We start from the raw sequence: 19,812 nt of genomic DNA, 5'->3' as shown, positions 1-19,812 counted from the left end.
AACAGAAGTCACATAAAATATATGCTGTGGCCATTTGTGTCTTCATCATACCCAAATCCTGGAGGGATACAGAAAGTGATTGTCTTTTTAGGAAGTGAGTGTATGGATGCAAATGCTGCTCCTAGATATGATGTATGTATCCTTACAATCAATTATATTTATTATTTATTTATTTGTCTTTGTTTTCTGGGAAAGTTCAACTGGATAATATTCATTTTCAGCTGATGCACAGGGAGAAAAGCTCCAGCTGCTTACTTTGCATTATTCAAAGTTCCAGTTAAACAGAGTAGATACATTTACAGTATATTTGCATGTACACATTCTAAGATTTTACAGAGGTGGAAGTTACTAAAGAGAATGCCCAGTTGCAACTTATTGAATTGTACTGGCAGCAGTTATGTATAAAAATTGTTCTGTCATTTCAGTGAGAGGTTCAATGTATTTTTGTTTAAGGACAGTATCATACGGTGACATACAACATCTCAACCTTGAAATGAGCATGGGCAGGACCAGGACTGGTTAAGATGTTGTTAAGCACTGGTATAAAACTACTGAGTTTGTCTGAGAGTTTTATTTGTGTGGAGATACAATTCCAGAGTTTAGCAACGTATTGGGAGTAGAGAGAGTCCCCTGAAACATTATTTGACTTATTTGTAAGTTATAAAAATTTGTTACTAGAGCAGAGATCCCTAACAGGACAGTAGGGCCGTAATAATTTATGTAGTGCAGAGCATTTTTCTGGATGATGAATGAGTCTGTACACTGTAGTTAGTTGTGAATATGTTATGTAGTTGTGCAGTTCAAGCCAGTTTAATTGCTTTAAGCTATGACAATGGTGGGTTCTATGAGGGAGATTAGTGGAAATGTAACTATTTTATTGCAGCAGGAGACAAGTTTCTTTCTCTGAGTATAGTTTAAGATTTTTAGGATGAGCCACATATAAGGGAGCCGTCACTAAGAAGGTGGTGGCAGGGTTTTTCTTGCAGTATATGTAAGGAATCCATTGATCCTATAAAGGGCGCCTAGTTTCTAGTGTGTAGATTTAATGGTGTGCAGTGTATGGTGGTCATATATGAGTTTGTCATCTATTATAATGCCTAGACGTTTACTGTACATTACAATTTCAATAACAGTATCATTTACTGACTTAATGGTAAAAGATTGCTTTTGATTTTTGGCAACTTATTGAGGTGAAAAGAATTAATTTGTTTTCTTGGGGTTGAATAAAAGGTTTAATTCTTTGAGCCAGGTTTCTGCAGAGGAGAAATATTTTTGGGTAATGTCTTTGTTAAATAAATTGTTAAATCAGACTGTAAAAATCATTAGGTTTTTCACAATGACAGACAGTAATGCAGGGTGCTCAGATATCAAACAGTTATGCTCTAATGATCATTAGGAGGCAAAAAACCATACACAAGCATGTACAGAATTTTGACTAACTTTATTAAGGAATTACCCTCCATTTTATAATGTTTACAATCAGCTTTTGCCCACCTCACTGACGTGGTCAGTGACAGGCCCTTTACATCACTACTATTCATAAGAAAAATGCTGACATTACAATTTTTGAAAAGTTTCTTTCCCATGAGAATATTACAGCCTTGCAAAGCACCTGGTCAGTCACAATGTCTTTATGAAGATGTAGCTAATCTAAGGCTCTTAGATTAGTTCGAATACAATGGATAAATGTCTTTTTAATACAGTTCCTTGTCTCTCTGTTCACCAGCTGGGTTCTTATCACCGGTAGTGTTCACAAGGCCATTCTCTTTGGTGGAAGCAGGAAAAAGATACACATGCAGACAGATTCATTATTTTCTAACTTTGCAAAATAATATTCACTGAAAGACATGTTCCAGCCGAGCTGGCTAATTTCAGGGTCAAGCTTTTGTTCACACTGCAGCTAAGCTTCAAGCAATAATATGCAAGTTCATTTCTACTATTATTCTAGTAAAACAGAATTAAATGCATTACATATTATACTGTTTTCCAACCTTTGCTCTTCATATAGATTTGAGCACATTTATTCATGTCTAAAGCACACATTTCCCTAACAGTTTATAGATGTTTGAATACATACTTTTCTAATAATATATATATATTTGAATACATATTCTTCTAACAGTTTATATGTCTGGAAACATATTTTTCTGACATTCTCCCTCCTGTTAATGCATTTCATTCTATTAGAAACATAAACAATATCATTTCATTTCTTAGCTTTTTCCCTTTGAGGACTTTCAGCTAAGTAAGTCATTTGTTTTATATTTCAGATAGGCTTTCACTTGGTATCAACAGATTCAGTTCCAAGTCCTGGTACATTGTCTCAGTTACTGATATGTCAACAAAATCTCTAACTAACCTTTTCATACAGGGTATCCCGCAGCAGACACATGCTCCAGTTATGAGCAGTACCACACAAATAGCAATTAAAATATTCATCAGGATTGAGCCCCACCCCCCCAAACAGATTCTGGAAAAAGTTCGTCAGTGGGTTTGGGCCTGGTTCCGCCATTGCTGATACCTGCTGTATTACCTCCAGGTGGTCGTTGATTTCATGTCTGTTGTCTGGAATGTACGCACAGCATTCTTCTTTGATAAGCGCCAAGACGCACCACCTCTCGCCGCTAGGGTGAAGTCAAGAGCCATCCGGTTTTGCAGTACAACAGTTCTCATTGCATTCAGTTCATCAGTTACAAGTTCGAGAGCGGAAAAAGTTGCATTGCTCATCACTTCGAGGAGTTTTGACAATTTCCTCAGTTCCCAAATCGATTTGACTGCTCCATAGGCTGGAAATATTCCAGCCCAGGATATGACACTGTCACTCAAGTCCATATGGGTCAATTTTTCTTTATCCTTCACATTCGACTGGTCTTTCCAGCTTGCTTCAATCTTACCCACTGGATTAGCAGGTTTCTTGACCATGTTCCCAGTTTGTTGGACTACATCTCTTACATTGCGTATCTTACCCAGAGGTAATTCTGCAGTATGTCTTATGGCTGGAACCAGATAATCCAAAAAACAACTGCCGGACCAATTCTCAGGTAACCATTTATAGGCTTTTTTCCCACAAACAAAATAACAATTTTCAACTTTAGTACTGATGCGGGTTAACTCTGGATGAAACATTTTCCTGTCTATAGCAGATAACTGTTTATACATTTCAGGATTTCTCTGCACATCTCTTAATGTTGTTTTCATCAAGCTTAAATATGAATCATAATTCGTGCTACAACTAGTACTCTGGTCTTTAGCTTTTATATAACATTTATAAGATACAGTTATGTTACAATTACTCCAACCAACTTGGAGTGTATCATTTTTAATAAAACAAACAATTCCTTTTTGAGTAACGGGTAGGTATAATGCCACTTTGTCCTGTGATCTCACAGTACCTGTGTCAAACAACAGGTTCTCCCAAGTTTCATTTATCCCCAGAGGGACAGCAGACATCAAAAGTCCTCCATATGCTGTGGGTATTGCAGTATAAACCCAGCAGTTTGAAACGTTCATTGTCTCTACGTACACTCGTTTCATGGCTAGGTATGTGTTAAAGTTTGGATGCCACTCTATAGCAAGTTCATCACGTTTCATCAGTTTCACTTCTGTAGTTATATGCAAGAAAAACCACAACAACAAAAAGGTTACCACAAACATGGTTAACAGGTGTATGATCAGTAGGCCAGTAAACCAATGTCTTTGGGGTTGCTTTGTATTTCTATACACTCTGCCCCTGGCCATCCTGCTTCTGTGGTATATCAGTTACAAAATGTTTATCTAACTTAAACTCCTTGAGTGGTTTACAGTGTGTCAAATGAACCCAAGATGATCTCTCAGCAATTTTCACTGCAGTAGGCGTTGCCAACAGTACCTGGTACGGACCTTCCCACTTTGGACTCGCCCAATTCTTCTTTTTGATAACCTTCAGCCAAATCCAGGACCCCGGCTTTGCTTCTTCTTTGTCTGAAAAAGAGTTCAACTGCAAAACAGTCTTATTTGTTAACAATTTCTTCATATAACTAGCTAATGAGCTATCAGCCTCCAGCTCTGCAGGCATGAGGGCTTTCCATTGTGGCACATAATATGCTCTTCCAAATACTACCTCAAAGGGGGTCAAACCCTTTACATTTGGAACAGTTCTCATGCTCAGCAGTGCTAAAGGTAGACAGCAAATCCAAGTCTTCTGAGTCTCATTCATCAATTTTCTTAATTTATTTTTCAAAATCCCATTGTACCTCTCCACTAGTCCTGCTGACTGGGGGTGATAAGCACAATGATTCTTCAAAGAAATCCCAAAGAATCTCCCAAGCTGGTGTATTGTCTGATTAACGAAATGTGTTCCATTATCACTATAAATTCTCTCCGGTATGCCAAATCTAGGAATGATTTCTTTTACTAAGGCTTTTGCCACTGTTGCTGCATCCGGATTCCTAGTCGGGAAAGCTTCTACCCATTTTGAAAACATATCTATAATCACTAAACAGTATTTTTTCCCTTCACATTTATTCAATTCTATGAAATCCATACAAATAGTATGGAACGGATATGGTGGTGTAGGGAAACTCCCTCGCTTTGGTTTAAATGCTCCCTGTGCATGATGTTTATTACAAATATGACATGCTGCACAAAATTTTTGTGTATAATTCGTGAATCCGTATGTTTGGAATGTTCTGTTAACTAACTGTACCATCCCCCCTGTTGAGACATGGCTCTGCCCATGGCTCAACAAAGCCGCATATCTAAATAAATTAGATGGTAATATTGGCTTTTCCTCCTTGGAGATGTACAGTCCTTCTTTGAGAATTGCTCCTCGTTTTACCCACTTCTGCTTTTCTGCTTTTGTAGTTAATGTCTGCATTGTTTTTAGCATTTCTAAATCTAAAGTCTCAGAAGGTTGTAGTTCTTCATTTAAAAACAAGGTCTCTGAGTCTGAGGCAGCTTGCTTTGCAGCTGCATCAGCCCGAGCATTTCCTCTCGAAATCTTATCCTGTTGTTTAGTATGGGCTGCACATTTACAAATAGCTATTTTGGTAGGTAACTGAATGGAATCTAACAGGTTCAAAATCAATTGTGCATGGTTAATCGGTTTACCAGTAGATGTTATCATTCCCCTGTTCTTCCACTGTTGTGCAAAAACATGCACCGTAGAGAAAGCATACTGACTATCAGTATATATGTTTACACATCTATCTTTCGCTAAGGTGCAGGCACGTGTCAAAGCTATCAATTCTGCTGCTTGAGCAGATAGGTTATGCTGCAGGGGTTGTGCTTCTACAATTTCAACATCTGTTACTACTGCATAACCCACTAGGTTCTTTCCTGTAGGACCCTTTCTACATGATCCGTCTACATAGAATGTCACCTCTGCATCAGCTAAGGGCACATCAGTGAGATCTTGTCTGGGTAGGGTTATCCGTTCCATTTCCTGTAGGCAACTGTGTGGTGTGCCATCCACAGGAATCGGAAGCAATGTTGATGGATTTAATGTTGTGCATCGTTCAATTATCATATGAGGTTGACTCAACAGTATGGTCATACAGGAAAGATGTCTAGCAGGAGATAAAAATGCTATTTTTTCTTGCAGTAAAATTATCGCAACTGCATGAGGCACCCTCAAAGTAAGAGGGTGAAACAACACCACTGAGGCCGAAGCCTGCACTGCCATAGCTGCTGCAACAACTGCTTGTACACAATGTGGCAATGATCGCGCCACCGGATCTAACTGCGATGAATAGTAAGCTATGGGGCGTTGCTTGCTGCCATGTTGTTGCGTCAGTACTGACGTCATATATCCCTGCCTACAATCTACGGTCTGAAAAAATCTCTTATGGTAATTCGGAAGTCCTAAAACAAATGATGAAACTATCAATTGTTTTAGTCTGCAAAAAGCCGCCTCTGCTTCCGATGTCCAATGTAGTTTTTCCTGTGCTGCCATTGGTGTCTTAAAAATTAAATCAGCCAATGGAGCTGTTTCAAAGCATAATTTGGTATCCAACTTCGACAAAAATTAGTCGTTCCCAAGAAGGACATCATTTCCTTTTTGGTAGTTGGTTTAGGTGCTTGTAAGATTGCTGTTTTCCTATCCTCGTCTAATGTTCTACCTTCCTTGGATATTACATATCCCAGGTACTTGACCTGTTTTTTCCAAAGTTGCAATTTGTGCTTGTTTACTTTATGCCCTTGTTCTGCCAAAAATTTTAACAATGCTATTGTGTCTTCCCTACACTGCTGCTGGGTAGGGGCTGCAAGCAAGATGTCATCTACATAAAGTAATACTTGACTGCCCCCTGGTGGAGTAAATCCCGCCAGGTTGCTAGCCATCTCTTGTGCGAATATTGTTGGACTTTCACTATATCCCTGTGGTAGTCGAGTATACGTATACCTTTTGCCCTGAAATGTAAACGCAAACCAATGTTGGCTATCAGGGTGTATAGGTATTGAAAAGAAAGCATTGCTGATATCTACCATGGAAAAATATTTCTGTTGTGGCTTCAAGTCATTTAACAAAGTATGTGGGTCTGGCACCGTAGGTGCCCTCGGTATTACCGCATCATTTACGGCCTGTAAATCTTGTACCATCCGCCATTCCCCGTTTGCTTTTCTAACAGGAAACAGAGGTGTATTACATGGTGAATCCAAGGATTCCACCAGTATCCCTTCCTTGAGCAATGCCATTATAATAGGTTTGATTCCCTGCTCCGCATCCTTCCTCAAAGGATATTGTCGTTTTTGTGGTCTAAAAGCCGATTTTGGTGTAATAGTTACTGGGCCTGCTGTTCGAATAAGCCCTACATCTGATTTCCCTGTTGACCAAAGAATGTTTGGTACGTCACTCAGAGCTTTCTCTTCTTCTTCTATCAAGAACGCCAATCAGCTGTCTTCACTCTGATGTAAGTGTACAGCTGGGCGTGCTTGCGTTAACCAATTTAGTTTCTGTTTCTGTACTCCTTGTTCTGACAATTCTAAGTCGGTTTGTTTCTCCCATTTAGTCACTTTGTCACCCAGATCTACCCATCTAACATCCCTGTTTTTGGTTAGACTGACATGCGGTAGTTTGTTGGATTTGTATAATTCCGTGAATTCCTGAGGTAATGAGCAACTTACCACACTATTACCTTCAGTATCCCAATACAGAGTCCGTAATATTAATCTGTTTGCAGGATTTCTGAACAATTTTTGTTCATATTCCTTATCAGGTCCTGGTGTGCTACAATAGTATAGAGTACAATGTAACAAATGTTGCTGATCGAAGTCGAGGGAGGGCACCTTACTGACGGCTATGTTCATCAGTTCCTTGGTCACTGCCCCTGGACCGGTCGTAACCAGATCCTGGCTGTACCAATAATAAACTTCACCCTCCGATCATACTACAAAAGCATCCATTTGTCTCTGTGCCTCCATACCTTTCATGGTGGGAACTACTGCTATACCAAAAAGCTGCATAAGATCTCTTCCCAATAAATTCATTGGGCATTTTGCAGAAAGTACTATTTTACTTCTCTGGGTTATACCCGAGACAGGGTCAGTTATTGCTATATCATGGGAGAGTGGCTCCTGTACAGCTGTCCGTTTGCTGCTTTCACCAATATGTAATCAGGTGATTCAGAGTGCTCGGTAACTTTGAAGGATGAATCAAAGTCCGTGATGCTCCTGAATCGCACAAAATTTGATTTCCTCCCTCCACCAGAAGTGTAACTTCGGTTCGTGTCTGCTAAATAGAGCTCCAAGCTCAATAAGGCCAAATCCAAAACTTCACTTTCCCCAGTCTCTACATCCATTTGTATGTCATCTGTCTCTTCTATTATGTTTACATTATCTCCCTGCTCATTAGTCTGTCCTGATGACTGCCGAGCAGTATGACTATCATCTAGTCAATCCTCATCACTTTTATCCTTTTTTTCTGCAGGTGTTTTACTCCTGCAATCCCTTGCCAAATGTCCTTTCTTTCCGCAGTTAAAACACTCACCTCTTTTCTTCCTTTCCTCATAGAACTCTGGATCCCTGTCAGAACGTTTATTGCCCTGAGTATTTCGTTTACCCTTTTTGCCTGATTGTACTACAAAGACTTCTGCTCCGTCTTCAGCTGTGAAGACCTGCGTTTTCTTTTTCTTTTTACTGTTAAAGTGTCTTTCAGCATGCCTAGCATACTCTAGTAAGGCTTGAAGCCTACTCGTTCGATGATCTATCATATGCTTCGTGATGAAGCTACTGATGGGGCAATGCAACCTTTTAGAAATGCATTTTTCAATTGTTGTTCATACGGGCTATCATTTTTCTGATTTTCAGGAATTGTCATACCACTATGGTTATTGAAACATTCTAATAATCTACCATAGTATGTGTCCACTGTCTCATTATCTTGTTGTACGCATTGGTTAATACAAGTCCAATCTGCTCTAGGTTTCCATTTTTCAGTAATGCGGTCTGTAAGACCCTTCAACCTAGTATCTAGCTCTGCGTCACTATGTAGGAGTGGCCTGAGTTGCGCGTCACGGGCATTCCAGGCGCCGCAAACCATGTGCCAGTCTGGACCTATAATTTGTCTAACTACTTTTTCTACCTCTTCCCCATTCAAGTGGTAACTTAATCTCATTCCCTGTAAATCTTGTACAAACTTTTCAAAGTTAATTTTTGGATGGGGAATTCCCTCTGTAGCTTTCCGGATGTCCTCCGGTGTCCATGGTCTATATACTAAGAGAGTTGAGGCCTGGCCCTCCTGTCCTGCCTGTGGGTTAGGTACTTCAATTAATGGACAGATTTCCTCACTCTCATCTAATGAACTACTGCTTAGTTGAACATTTCTAAGTGCTTCACGTGTTCGGGATCTAGTTCCAACAGGTTCTCTTACAAATGGTTGTTTTAATACCCCTGTTGTCTCAGGATAGCGTGGGGGGGGGTCCAGCCCGCCCTCCCGCTTCATATTCTGAATAAGGTATTGGAGGTGGTAGTGGGGGAGGGGCCGTTGCTATTACCGTATTATTATCTTCTTTGTCTAAAAATAATGCTTTCGCATTCTTAGTTTTCTGCTCCCTCCGGTTTGCTTCCTCAATCCACCTATGTGCTTGAGGAACACCCAACTGTCGTTGTTTTTTTGCCTGACCTTCTGCGTCAGATTTTAATTGTTTCAGAAGTTTCACTAGTGACATTTTATCTAATTTACCGTCAAATTCATACTTGTTGACCCATTTTGCAAAATACCTCACATTGTCTGCTCTTTGCAATTGCATATATTTCGCGTCATCTGTTAGGGGCGGATCTCGTGTCCCCTTAGTGCACTCATTACCCATGTCTTAAAAAGACTGTTACGTAACCCTTCTCCTGTACCACGTGGTATCTTATTTCCCCGTATCCACAGTAGTGTCTAGAATGACTGTTTACTTTGCTTTGTTATTCCCTGATCTATGACTCAAGATACAATACTTCGACTATCTCTCTCCCTGCTATCACAAACCTTAGCAATAGCACAGTGTAACCTGGTCCCTGATCTAAAACAAAGACAAAGAGGGAAATTCTTCTTACCTGAGCCTCCCGCTTACCGCTGTACTTCTTAGGATCCAGTTTTCCGCTTTTCGGCCACAGATCAGAGAGTGGACAGCCTCTTTGCATACAACAATTCAGTCGGAGGTCTTTCCTTCTTCTGCGCAGTTTTCAGTACCACCTATGACCTGCAGCTTACCAAGGGAATTCCGGCTTGTCAGAAGGACCAAAATGTTAAATAAATTGTTAAATCAGACTGTAAAAATCATTAGGTTTTTCACAATGACAGACAGTAATGCAGGGTGCTCAGATATCAAACAGTTATGCTCTAATGATCATTAGGAGGCAAAAAACCATACACAAGCATGTACAGAATTTTGACTAACTTTATTAAGGAATTACCCTCCATTTTATAATGTTTACAATCAGCTTTTGCCCACCTCACTGACGTGGTCAGTGACAGGCCCTTTACATCACTACTATTCATAAGAAAAATGCTGACATTACAATTTTTGAAAAGTTTCTTTCCCATGAGAATATTACAGCCTTGCAAAGCACCTGGTCAGTCACAATGTCTTTATGAAGATGTAGCTAATCTAAGGCTCTTAGATTAGTTCGAATACAATGGATGAATGTCTTTTTAATACAGTTCTTTGTCTCTCTGTTCACCAGCTGGGTTCTTATCACCGGTAGTGTTCACAAGGCCATTCTCTTTGGTGGAAGCAGGAACAAGATACACATGCAGACAGATTCATTATTTTCTAACTTTGCAAAATAATATTCACTGAAAGACATGTTCCAGCCGAGCTGGCTAATTTCAGGGTCAAGCTTTTGTTCACACTGCAGCTAAGCTTCAAGCAATAATATGCAAGTTCATTTCTACTATTATTCTAGTAAAACAGAATTAAATGCATTACATATTATACTGTTTTCCAACCTTTGCTCTTCATATAGATTTGAGCACATTTATTCATGTCTAAAGCACACATTTCCCTAACAGTTTATAGATGTTTGAATACATACTTTTCTAATAATATATATATATATTTGAATACATATTCTTCTAACAGTTTGTATGTCTGGATACATATTTTTCTGACAGTCTTGTAGCTTCTTTATTGTTGAGGATGCACATAATAATGTTCAGTCATCTGCATACTGAACTAAACTAGCATGGTGTGTAGAGTTCATTAATAAATATATTAAATAGAAGATCACCCAGAATAGACACCTGAGGGACACCTGTAGTAAATGGTTGAAAGGATGAATAGGTTTGTTGCCATTTAATGGCTTGCTGTCTTCCAGATAGGTAACTAAGAAACCACATGTTGTACTGTAAAAGTTCTACTGAAGAGAGTCAAACAAGTGGTGTGAGACAGTATCAAATGCCTTTGACAAGTCTAAGAAAATGGTGGTTGGTTTATTACATTGGTAAAATGTAGTAGAGTAGTAGTGGTGCTGTGCAGGGGCCTAAAGCCATGTTATGTTTCTGACAGCAGGTTATTTGAGGACAAGTATTGCATCAGCTGCATATGGATGCATTATTCTCATATCTTCGAGAAGAGGGAGAGAATCACTATTGATCTGTAGTTATTAAACTCTGTAGATGTGTCACCTTTGTGCAATGGTATAATGTAGGAATTTTTCCACAGTGATGGGACATATTTTTCTGCTATGGACCTATGAATCAGTATGGACACAGGGAAGGCTATGACTTCTGTGATCATTTTTAGGTAGTCTGATGGTAGTTGGTCTAGAGGTATGGAAGTGGTTATTAGTTTAAGGATCATCTTCCTTATGAGCGAGATAGGTACTGGACTGTAATTGAAGATCTTTGGGTGGATTTGATTGGACAGCAGTGGAGAGAGGGAGAAAGATGTATTAGTGTCTAAGAGAGATAATATTGATTGTATAAATTAGGAATTAAATTGTGTGGGGATAGAGTCTGTCATATTGCCTGTTTTTTGGGAGAGGGAGTAGTAATCTTGCCAGGGAGGAGTTATGGATTGTTTTTATTTTTGTATTGTAGGTTGGTATAGCCTCTTTACTTATTCTATTTGACATGGAATTTTGTAAGGTTTCTATGATGTCTAAATTGCTGGAAGTCATCTTGAGTTCTCTTTTTATATCAATTTTTCCAGGCTTTCTCCCTTTTTGTCATGAATTTTTTTGTTTGTTTCTTTTACTAGCCATGGTGCAGGGTTTGACTTTTCTTCAACAAGAGATGTGGAGAACATTTCACATGGGTCTTCTACAAAGAATATAACATACAAGGACAAATGTAAGATTCTTAAAAACAAAATGCTTAAATATAAGAATTTGTTACTTGATAATTGGTTACTTAATGAAAGTATCAGACATAAACATGTGCCAAAAGGCCTAAGGCTCAACAAGTTCCCGAACAACACTGTGTTCAGGTCTGAGTTCTCCAAAGAAATTGTTAATATTTTAAATGAGTGTGGTGTAGCCATTATGCAATTCATGGTTAACAATAACAACACTATTATTAGTCACCTTAAAGCCTTAAAGTGAAAATTAATGCTTTAAATTCAGAGATACAGAACAATCTTTTATTTTCTATCAATGAATTTAAACGTGATTATTTGTTGGTTTTGCAAGGTACTGATAAGGCAATGAACAAAAACCATAGAAGGAAAATATCTAAACGTGAAAGGGATAACAGTGAATAAGCGAATGGTTCAGCATATCTGCTAGGGATACATAAAAGGGGCAACACTATTTATTCCACTGACACCAGGTTAAATTATAATGATAATGAGGCACACTCAATACAAATTTCACAGGACTGTAATTTTGAGGAACAATGAGAAGAACATGATGTCCCTTTAGGGGAAAGGGGCCAATGGAGGTCTGAAAGGATAAGGAACCAACACATTCATCCATCCTATGCTCAATCAACCAGGGGTACACCTCCACGATACCGAGGGAAGCAATGATACTAAGAGGGTTATCCACCTCAAACACATTAACACCATCTCCCAATTCACCTACACTAATTCGCTCATTAGATTTTAATTTTTCCAACACCGAACATACAGTATTGGATTATAATTGGCTTGAAAGGGCTGAAGTTAACTCGATGGGTGAGTCAATGGTGTCCCATTATATTAACAATGAGGTTTTGAGAGAAATTGTGACCCAAGATAATTTCTACATATATAATTACACAAACTTGACTGTGGAAAACAATTTTTTCAGCCTTTTTAAAGAAGGTGTCACTTTTGCTCCAGCCAATAAGGGGGAATTGGCAAGGTTGACTTTGGACATCAAGATGTTCTAAAGAAAATTAAATTTGGAAATTTTATTTAGTGACCAACCATACCCAACATCTAATAGGAATATGGGTCGCAGAAGAAGTATGTTCAACCCACTACTACATAATGAACTCCAGAATTTTGAGCCACTAGTATTACATGAGGTGAGGAAACATTTTAAGACCAAAAACTATTACTATAATAACTTTACAAGGGATGAGAAGGGTATACTTGAACTATTATCTCATAACAAAGATATACATGTTATGAAGCCAGATAAGGGGGGTGGTGTGGTCCTTATGGAAAATTGGATGTATGCAGCAAAAATGATGGAAATTTTGAATATAGTATACTTTAGTATCCAAAAATGAGTTAAACATAGCATACAGAAGACTGGATTTGATTTTGGAAGACAATTTTAGTCACAATTTAATAGATGCACAATTGTTTAACTTTTTCAAGGTAAATAGACCCTACATTCCAGGAATATTTGGGATCCTAAAAGATCCACAAGGATCCACAGAACCCCCCTCTTAGAACCATAGTTACTTCTGAAGGGTCTAAAACCCAGCCATTAGCAATATTTGTAGATGTCAATTTGAAGCCCTTTTACAGAGTATACCCTCATATACTTATTGACTAATGGGATTTTTTGGAAATAAAATGGGAAATTTGGAATTTAAACCTGAAATGATGATGTAATGGGATCCTATCTCGCCTACATTCATGACAGATGGGTTCGGAGCTGATACATCGGCTCCGACTCGGCACTAATACACTAGCACGAAGTCTCTCATTGGCTGGGCTACTCCCTATCCCAGGATGCACTACACCTGCTTCCCTAGATCTCGTTTGCCGCTTTACTAGCTGGACGTGGTCTCGACTTGGCTGGAGTTAAGTGATTTAAATTACCTTTATTGGTCTTTGACCTTGGGGTTTATTGTCTATATTAACCAACAGCTGTTTTAACAGCTTTATTTTTGTATTGCGAAAGTTTGAGTGTTATCTGGTACTTGTTCTCTCTCTTCCCTTTTTATCGGGCAAGGCCCGTTTTAGTTAGAGGGCCTTTGCCCCTCCCAGTGTAATTTTTAGTTTAAAGGCTTTTACTATTTAGTTTATTCCTTACTGCCTTTTCGTGTACCTACGGGCCAAGCCCGTTTAAATTAGAGGGCTTTGGCCTTGGTTTATTGTCAGTTGTTGTGAGGTAAATTCCACTGTGTCTCGCGCTTTTCAGTTGGCGCTAATTTTTGTTATACTGCTATTTTTGTGGTTAGTTATATACTTCTTAGGTACCTTGCACTATGTCTAAAGAACAGAAGTCAGGCTTTAAAAAATGCACTCGGTGCAGTTATAAAATGTCCATAACAGACAGCCACTCTATTTGTGTTTATTGTTTGGGGCCAAAACATTTACAAGAGACTTGTAGTGTATGTCATGCTTTTTCTGCTAGAGTTCTTCAAGAGCGTAAGAACAAGCTCATTTTAAAAGGGCTTATTAAACCCTCCTTTGAGGAAGCTTTAAATCCACCTGTTGCTTCCAAAAAGAAAAGATCGTCGGCTCCGACAAGCCCGTCGGAGCCGACTTCTAAAAAGAAAAAGTTGACTTCTTCTTCCTCGGCTCCACTGACTTCGGGGCCGAGTGTCGAAGAGTCTGCCTCGATACCTCCAGCTTCGGCTCCATTGTCTTCGGAGCCGCAAGTTGAAGTATCGAGAGGTGAATCACTCCCATCGGCTCCAATGGCTTCGGAGCCGGTGGAAGTGTGCAGCTCAGACTCTTCACCCTCGGCTCCGAAGAAAAAGGCTTCCTCGGCGCCGATGGTGGTCCATGAGTTGGTGGAGTCGGCGCCGACAGTATTGGAGCCGTTTCGGAGCCGGTCCCCTTCTCCCTCGGAGCCGAGAGGAAAATCTTCTCGAGTGTCTACCTCCTCTAAATCCTCGAGACTATCTGATTCGGACCTGGATAGGGTTTTACAGAGGCTCTTCCAATCTCCAGTATTTGCTAAAATGGTCTCGGCTCCAGCACAGTTTGCTTCGGAGCCGATCCCCCCCCCGACACTGTTGATTCCTCCTCCAACCTCCTCTGAGTTGTTGGAGCCGGTGGTGGTGGAGCAATGTGGAGCCATACGGTCGGAGCAGAGACCCCTTTCAGGCCTTTCGGCTCCGACCATGCTTCCTACCCTGTCCTCCGGTTCAGGGTTTGGCACTGCGACCTCTACGGCCGGACCCGAGGGGAATACTTTGGGATTAGGTGCTTCGGTACCTAGTCTTCCCCTCGGAGCATCGGCTGCTGGAATTCCCAGTGCCATCGTGGCCTCTAGACCAGTGACTTCCTTGGATTCTGGAGGTCCGGCCTTTGAGGCCATGAGGAGCGCGCTGGCCATGCCCTTGCCGGTTCAACTAGAATCTACCTCACCGTCCCTAGATCTGGAGACTGGTGCCTCTGTTACATTGCAGCCCCCTGGCAGCGGGGCCCTAGGGCCTGAGGATACCCCGATCGGGGGTTCCCTTCTTCCGGGTGGTCCGTCCGAAACTGCTTCGGACGAACCTCCATGGAAGAAATTGTGTAAGAGGAAGCACGTAGACTCCCAAGATGAGTCTATTGCATCAGATACTGACCTCGATGACGCTGAAGGGTCCCCCAAATCATCTTCGGATGATATCTCCTTCTCAGATATCTTGGAGATTCTGAGACAGAGAGGTGACTGGCAAGCCAAAACCCCTTCAACTGAGGAGTCAGTCTTCCTCAAGGCCTTTGGGGCCCAGCCCTCCACCTCCTGGGTGTCTCCGCCCTTCGATGAGCTCCTGGATGTGGTTTCTCGAAGGGTGTGGGAACACCCTGATTCCGTGGAACTGGTGCCTGCGAGGCCTAACAAATTCTTGTCAGCCCCCCCCCAGAAAGAATTTCTTACTAAGGGTGTACCGGTAGATGCTTTGGTGGTGGCTTCTGCCACACAGCAGGACGTGGCAGAGGCTTCGACGTCTATTCATCCTCCTATTAAGGATTCTAGGAGTATGGATAGGTACGGGAAGCGTACCCTGTCCTCAGCGGCCTTTACCTTACGGTCGCTGAATTATTTATGTCATTTTACGAGGCTCCAAAGGGATCTTCTCAAAGAGCTAAATGACTCCCTTGTTGGTAATCTACCTGAAGCGCTGGCCTCGACTGTTGGCGCACAGATGACTACCCTTTCTTCTATCGTCAACTCGTCCATGCGGCTCATCTCGTATGCGGCCGAGGGGGCGAGTAGAGCAGCGGGAACAGGCGTTGCCCTTAGGAGACAAGCCTGGTTACGCTTGTGTTCGTTTACGGAGGCCTTCAAGTCTTCTTTCGCCGACGCCCCCTTTGATGGGTCATCGTTGTTTGGACCCAAGGTGAAGGACACACTCACTCGGTGTGAGCAGGAGGGAAAGACTTTGACTGCCGTTGGGGCCCGTTATTCTGCTCCTTCCAGGCCTTATCCCAAGGCTGGGAGAGGAGGGAAGATGTGGTTTAAAAAATCCCAAAAGTCTTTCCCTACTCCACCCAGTGATTCCCCCTCCAGAGGCAGGGGGGGGGGATTTTGGAAGACGCCGCCCCAGAGGTGGCAGAGGCCCCCGTAACTCTGGAGACTGCGATTCCTTTCGTGGTTCTTCATACAACCAGTGTTCCTGAGTGGTTGCCCGACTGTGCAACTCCGGAGCCAGTCGGGGGTCGCTTTGCGGCGCATCCACAAGCTTGGGAATCCATAACAAGCGATCAGTGGGTGCTCCGCATTATTACCGGAGGATATATCATCCCTTTCATCAAACCCCCCCCTTCTATAAGGGAAATCCCGGACGTGCCACCCAGTCAGCGGGATCAAGCAGCATTAGAAATCTCAAAGCTGCTAGAAAAAAGAGCCATCCAGCCTGTCCCCACCGACCAGATCGGATCAGGAACTTACTCAAAATTATTTTTGGTACCAAAAAAGACAGGGGACTTCAGGCCCATTTTGGACCTCAGCTCATTGAATCGTTTCGTCAAGAAGTCCAAATTCCGAATGGTCACTCTTCAATCCATTCTTCCTTTACTGGAAAAAGATGCATGGATGTGCTCAATAGATCTCCAGGACGCTTACTATCATATTCCCATAGCTCAAGAGTCCAGGAGACATTTACGCTTCCGCCTCGGAGCCAGTCATTTTCAATTCCGAGCACTGCCCTTTGGTCTCACCACAGCCCCCAGGGTGTTCACCAAATGTTTGGCAGTGGTAACTGCTCACCTGAGAAGTCGGGGATTCCAGGTGTTTCCTTATCTGGACGACTGGCTCCTTACAGCCACCTCAGAGCATCTACTTCTCCAAGCGCTCAGAGAGACATTCACCTTGGGCCGCTTTTTGGGGATCACATTCAATTTGCAAAAATCTGTACTACAGCCTTCTCAGCGTATTACTTTCATAGGCGCAGACTTAGACACAGAAAGAATGCGCGCCTTTTTGCCGGCAGCAAGAATTCAGGTCTTACAAGATCAAGTCAAATCCTGCCTTCACTTACAAAGAGCCCCGGCCCATCGGATCCTGCAACTGTTGGGCTCGATGGCGTCGACTATACTTCTAGTTCCCTTGGCCAGGCTTCACATGCGAATTCTTCAATGGTTACTGTCGGTTCAATGGTCTTATCAGAAACTACCCTTGAACCACTTAGTCATAATAACGGAAAGTTGCCGTCGAGATCTGCGTTGGTGGCTTCTACAGTCAAATCTCGACCAAGGGCGATCATTTATTCCTCAACGTCCCATTGCCACTGTGACCACGGACGCCTCCCAGGTAGGGTGGGGGGGTCATTACCTGGACAGGTCGGTCCAAGGCACATGGCAGAGCCAGGAAACACATTTGCATATCAATGTCCTGGAAATGAGAGCGGTACTATTGGTACTCCAAGCTCTCCATCACGCTCTCCCACTGGGCCCGATTGCGATCCTATCCGACAACATGTTGGTAGTATGGTACATAAACAAGCAAGGGGGTACCAGGTCTTACCCACTATGCAGAGAAGCCATGAGACTTTGGCACTGGGCGGTAGCTACCAACCGCTTTCTAATGGCAACGCACATACCGGGGAAGTCCAATGTGATTGCGGACAGACTAAGCAGGACCATTCTCTTGCCCCACGAGTGGTCCCTCAATCAGAATATAGCTGCGAAAATTTTCGACAGATGGGGTCTTCCTTGCTGCGATCTGTTTGCCAGTCCCCACAATGCGAAATGCACAGAGTTCTTCACACTGTTCCCTTCCCAGGGACAGATTCCCAGGGACACTCTGACCCACAGTTGGCCCTCCGGTCTTCTCTACGCCTTCCCTCCGTTCCCCCTCCTACCGAGGGTGATCCAGAAGGCCATTTTCATGGAGAGCGAGATGATTCTGATTGCCCCGCACTGGCCTCGTCAAGTTTGGTTCCCTTTCCTACAGAGGCATGCGATAGAAGGTCCATGGTTTCTGGATCCAGTGCCAGACCTGTTGACTCATCAGTCAGGGCAGTTTCATCCGTCCCTCAGGTCCCTGAAGTTGGCAGCATGGTTACTCCACTTCCATCCTTAGTCCGAGATAATGCTCTCTCGCCGGATGTGGTTCACATTCTGTCCTCTTCCCACAAACCTTCCACCATCAAACTTTATTCCAGTAAATGGAAAAGGTTTGCCTTCTGGGCTCAAGAACGATGGATTGATCCTCTCACTGCTCCAGTATCGGAAGTTTTGAACTTTCTGGCCTTCCTGTTTCAGTCGGGATCTTCAGTTTCTACCATTAAGGTTCAACTAGCGGCAATCTCTAATTTTCATGCTTCATTTGAACCATCATTGATGTCTCACAAACTTTGTAAGGCGTTCCTTAAAGGAGCTTGGCTCCTTAGGCCCCCTTTATCTCATCCTGTTCCTCCTTGGGATTTGAATATGGTTCTTGCTGCCCTAACTGCCCGTCCTTTCGAACCAGCTGCTACCTCTGATTTAAAATTTCTGTCTTGGAAAACAGCCTTTTTAGTAGCCATAACATCTGCTAGACGGGTTTCAGAACTTCAAGCTCTTTGTTCTGATCCTCCCTATTTGATTTTTCACAAACACAGAGTTTCTTTGAAATTGAACCCTGCATTTATTCCAAAAGTGGCCTCTTCTTTCTGTTTGCAACAAACCATAGAACTCCCTGTGTTTTTCCCAGATTTTTCTAATAACGCAGAATATACTTTGCATCAATTGGACGTACATAGACAGTTACGTTTTTATTTGGATAGAACTGCTCAAACGCGAAAATCAAATCAGTTATTTGTTTCTTTTGCACAGAACAAATTGGGTCAATCAGTATCAAAAGCCTCCATATCAAAATGGATTAAGGATTGTATCACTTTTGTTTATTCACAGGCCAAAAAAGACCTTCCCTTTCCAGTCAAGGCTCATTCTACCAGGGCTATGGCTACTTCGGTAGCTTTTCACTCCAAGTTATCCATTGATGATATTTGTGCTGCGGCAACCTGGACTTCTCCGCACACTTTCATTTCTCATTACAAATTGGATGTGGTTTCTCGAGGCAGAGCTTCCTTTGGTTCCACGGTTCTCAGGAGTGTGTTCCAATGAGCCACCCGGGATGTAGGTGCTAGGGACGCTGTCCCATCTGTCATGAATGTAGGCGAGATAGGATCCCATTACATCTTTTAGTTATGTACTTACCATAACTTTAGATGTATGGGATCCATCTCGCCTACATTCATAAGTACCCACCCTCCTTCCCCCTTCCATTTGGATTTAGAGGAGCTGTAGTCACTTTTTTCTTGGTGTTCTTTCTTGAAGAACTTTAGTTGGTTATAGTGATTACTACCTTTCTGTGTTTGCATGGATGTATGAAAGCGAACAAACAAGATCTGGGGAAGCAGGTGTAGTGCATCCTGGGATAGGGAGTAGCCCAGCCAATGAGAGACTTCGTGCTAGTGTATTAGTGCCGAGTCGGAGCCGATGTATCGGCTCCGAACCCATCTGTCATGAATGTAGGCGAGATGGATCCCATACATCTAAAGTTATGGTAAGTACATAACTAAAAGTTTCTTACCATTGATGTACAAGA

The sequence above is a fragment of the Protopterus annectens genome, chromosome 8.part0 (genome assembly GCF_019279795.1).
Source record: "Protopterus annectens isolate FY-2018-M chromosome 8.part0, PAN1.0, whole genome shotgun sequence".
NCBI lineage: Eukaryota > Metazoa > Chordata > Ceratodontiformes > Protopteridae > Protopterus > Protopterus annectens.
This window is presented reverse-complemented; position numbering follows the sequence as displayed.